Here is a 4,810-nt window from a genome sequence, read left to right as displayed (position 1 = left end):
CATTTAACTCAAACCTTAAACATATATTTTTTTGACCTTGTTATCTATGAATTCTAAACTAACCCACAACTTATTATGGCATAGATATTTTTCTGTACTTTTTGAAGATGAGGACACATTTAAGTGAAGCCTTAAACATATATTTTTTTTACCTTGTTATCTATCTTCAATAACTTTAACAAGCACATAAAGTTATATCAAAACTTCAAAAGCCACTTTTATTAATTTTTTCTAGAAAGCCTTTATTTTTCCATCACTGAAAATTGCTTTTTGTGATTATCCCAAATGATTTTGTAAATTTCATAATTTTTATATGTTAACTGGTATCCATGAAATAATAAGAGTATAATCCCTATCCAAAGAAACAAAAGCTTTGGACATACTGAAAATCTCTGATTAAATTGATTATTTTCAGGGATAAAACTACATACTGTTTCATTAGTTAGATGGTGGTTTGGTGAAATTTTTATAGACTTTTAATGATTTATGGTTTTCCATGATGTTTTCTTAGGCAAATTCCACCAAATTATAGCTTTCCAAAAGTTGTAGTATTGTGAATAATGCTTTAGTATGATAACATTTTCAATTTAAAACCCAAATCAGGCTGAATGTGCCTTTCTTTTTGAGGGTAAAATTTATTCATAGTGCTTTGAAGACACTGATATCCTAGTTTCCTGTTACCTTTAATCAAAAGTAATTACAGTCTTGTTGAAAAGTATATTACGTATCAAATAATGAAACTTCAAGTTGTAGTAAAAGTGAAAAAAATGTAAAGGAAAAAAAACCTGTCTTTTTGATTAAGGCCTTATGGAATAGGATTTATATTTAATCAGAATTACTAGAGTTCCTTTTTTGGTGATGAGTGCAAAAGAAGCAAGTGGAATTTTTAGATCTCTTGTTTTCTGACATCTTCTTTTATTACAACTTCAGCCAAGTATGGTGTGTTGATATGAGATACTTTTGAAGCTCATAATCTTTTTTTTAAAAAATGGAAACTACACAAAAATCACATATTGCTAGATTGGGTGTTGAAATTATTGGTTTATATTTCTTATAAACATCTTTTCTGGTCAGCATAAATTTCCTTTAATTTCCATTTCTAGTAAGGTTTCATTTTGAGATTTAACATGTATGAAGCCAGTATAAAGTTTTGCAATTTAGTAATTCTGGATGCCAAATCATTTAAGATGAAAATTGAAACGTGATGTTTATGGAAGAAAATTGATTTTCCTCTTCTGTAATGTCTAAATATTTGTCCTCTTCCTCATCTTCTGCTTGTTAATCCTTTCTTAGTTGACAGGTGGATAACTGTTCTGTTCCAGATACACCGTTAGCTGATGGTAATCTTAAAAGAAAAAAAAAAAAGATTTATTCATTTGAGAGAGAGAGTGAGTGAGAGAGTGGACAAGTGGGGGGAGGGGCAGAGGGAGAGGGAGAAGCGGACACTGGCTGAGCAAGGAGCCCATGTGGGACTCTATCACAGGACCCTAGAATCATGACTTGGACTGAAGGCAGACCCTTACTGACTGAGCCACCCAGGCGCCCTCACAGTGATCTTTGAAGGGGCCACTTTGAATTTCCTTTAACAATATCTAAACTGAAAAAAAAAAATCTAAACTGGATGAATGGTCTGGTGGATATAGAGAATTTTGGAAAACCTCTAAATCCTCCTCATCAATCTTTTGTATGTTCTGGTAGGCAGCAGTGTAGACTTTTAATGCTTTGCCAAGAAATAACATTTTGGTAATGATACATTCTGAAAATACAATCTTTATATCTTTTATTTTCTGCTTTCCAAAATTGTCAAAAATTTCCTCCAGAATGCAAGTTGTTCAGGGAGGATCCATAGAAACTCTCTGCAATTTGGTTTCTGCCTGTGAAATGATATGTTGAACATCAGTGATCAGGGTTTCGCTGACGTGTTCTTCCTGAGTTAACTGTTTAGCTTCTCTATTCCTTTCTATTAATGTCACTTTGAGGTCATCTGCTTTCATTTTTACAAAGGCACCATAAACCTTCAAAGGTTCAACCACTTCAGCTGCAAATCTTTCCATCTCTGTTCATTGATAATCCTAAGGTGTGGCAAACTCATCAAACTTTTCAGGCCCTGCTTTAAATTTGAGGTCTCTGTAGAGGCAAACATGCTTATTTCATGCTCAGTTTGCTTTGTCTCGCAGTCTAGCGGTTTTCTGCACATAAGCAGTGAAGATTTGGCATTGCCCTCCACAATGCGTCTCCACATTTGATAGCATCATGTGGTTCTCTGGTTTGAGCAGACTGGTTTTCCAAGAAGCACCTCCACATCTTGCCTTGTGCTCCACCAGATCCCAGACTGGGGCCTCTGACCTGGACATAAACTAAGGGGCAAACTGCCACTCCCTGGAGCCCCTCATTTTTAATGTTTTATTTTCTAATTTTTCTTATTTTGTTGTAGTAAAAAAAAATCATACAAAACTTATCCTAACCACTTTTAAGTGTATAGTGAGGTAGCACAACTATATGCAGTTTGTAGTGCAACACATCTCTATAACTTTTTCATCTTGCAAAGCAAGTTCTAAACCTACAGAACAACTCCCCTTTCTCCCTCTCCCTCACCTCTGGAAATCATCATTCTACTTTATGTTTCTAAGAATTTGACTACTTTAGAGATATCTCATATAAGTGGAGTCATGTAGTATTTGTCATTTTGTGACTGGCTTATTTCACTTAGCACAATGTCCTTCAAGTTTAGTATTGTAGCACAGAACAGGATTTCCTCAGTAGCATCTAGAATGTCATAATTACTTTGATGTGTTTGTTGAAAAGTTACTTAAGCAATTCAGAATGATTTTTTTTTTTTTTTTTACATTTTAAAGCAAAGAAACTTCTTTGTGAATGATACCTAAGGAGAACGCCCATTATATAAAGTGATAATAATGATCATTTAAGTATAACTTTTTATGCGCAGTTTTATTTAATAATATTTTTAAAAAATTAATGAATACAATGAGTCATTAAAATTATCTTAATAATATGATGACACAGCATGCTATGAATTCACTTTTTCATTTGAGTTCTACCTCCTGTGGTGCGCACAGATAGAGCAGATGCTCTCAAACTTTTACTTGCACACAGGCCACATGTATTATAATGACATATTCGATTGAACAGAAAGGAGTAAAATCATTTCCTTTCTAAAAGTGAAATATTTATAGAAAATGGTTGTATTATGCAAAAATTATGTTCATTAAAAGTATATTATGATACACAAAAATTGAATTTAAAAATATCCCCTGTGCCTAAAACAATAGTTATAGATAATAAAAATTCATAAGAGGTCGTGCTTGGTCATGTGTAGGGAACAAAAGAGACAGATCTCAAACTAATTCTTGTTTCTAGCCAGAGTAGATAGCAGTACTATTCATTTTTTAAGAATAAGAAACTTATGGGACGGTACTAGTTTTTAAAGAGGATAATAACTTCAGTTTGGAAAATCTTGGGTTTTGGATATCGATGAGTGTTCCAAGTAGAAATGTTCAGCTAACATTGTATGTATGGATCCAGATTTTAGGAGAACTCTGGACTTAGAGATATTGATTTGGGAGTTAATACCATACAAGGGAAAAATTTACGTAATGAGAAGATAGAGTTCAGTTGTCTAAGGGATGAGCTTAGTTCTTAATCCTAGTTAATTTATAATCTAGTCAAGAATAATCAAGAATTAACTACGTATTTTAAAAGAACAAGTGAATCCAAGTTTTGCTGAAGTCCTGTAAAGCCTCTGTGGAAACCTGTTTAAAAAACATTATCTTATAGGATAAACTAAAAGTAAAATTCAATCAAACTTTTCACAGTAGCTCCAGTTATCTTTCTAAATACTTCTGTACTTAAAATAATTTAGTGTCTCCTCACTACATACAGAAGATTTAAAAGATGACCTTGAAATATTTTATGTAGATTTCATTCATATATTATGGATCTCCCTGTATTGTAAACATTTATTTTATTTTCATTTGTTTGCCTTCACAAATTGTGAGATATTTGAGGTCAGGGACAAAATTTTATTTTTAAAGGCTAAATGTCATTGACTTTATTGATAGTGATACTTCTACTTGAAACCCTAAAAACATAGAAATTGTGACTGACATCCAAGAAATGTTGTTGGACTTAAAAATTGACCTAAAAATGAAATTCTACTGATAACGTGTTTGGCAGGCCTATTGTTTCTTCCCACCAACCAACTTACTGCTAATGTTGCTGGTCTCCCAAATGATGAGGAATCATGATTTCTCCATCTGATCAGTCTTCCCTGTTGTGAAATATCTTACTGATCTGCAAGGACTACAGAGTTTACTCAATCAGATAAAACAGAGTTTAGTTGAGTATTGTCTGTGTGTGTGTGTGTGTGTGTGTGTGTGCGCGCGGGCGCGTGTGCTCTGAATTGAGATTCATATAGGGCCAGAGAAATGCTCTCAATTAATGTAACTATCTCATCACAGACTTGGGAATCTCATTCCCTTTGCTCATGTTTATTATGACCCTTCCAGTTTTCAAACAGTGTTCTTAATAGAAAATATAAAACCACATTTGAAGTTGACTGTTTTGTTCTTTGTATATCATCTTTACTTGAGATATTATTTGTCTCAACAATAGTCCCCTTCTTTCTAGTTCTTCTCCTCCTCCTTTCCCATCCCCTCCCTCCCCTCCTCATCTCCTCCTCCTCCTTCTCCATAACATGCTTCACAAAAAGGACTTTTTAAAGGATGTTAGCATTTACTATACTCCTCTCTCATTTTAGCTTCAGATTTTTCTGATTCTGCTCTTAAAGTCC

General features: G+C 33.5%; 1 pseudogene; it reads right to left on the bottom strand.

Moving 5' to 3' along the window:
- Positions 1-1,021: 1,021 nt before the first annotated feature.
- On the bottom strand, positions 1,022-2,304 carry LOC144287932 (CBY1-interacting BAR domain-containing protein 1-like; annotated as a pseudogene).
- Between the last annotated feature and the right edge of the window lie 2,506 nt (positions 2,305-4,810).

This window comes from Canis aureus, chromosome 17 (assembly GCF_053574225.1).
Source record: "Canis aureus isolate CA01 chromosome 17, VMU_Caureus_v.1.0, whole genome shotgun sequence".
In the NCBI taxonomy this organism is placed as follows: domain Eukaryota; kingdom Metazoa; phylum Chordata; class Mammalia; order Carnivora; family Canidae; genus Canis; species Canis aureus.
Note: the sequence above shows the minus strand (reverse complement) of the source record. Positions and strands in the feature narration are given on the sequence as shown.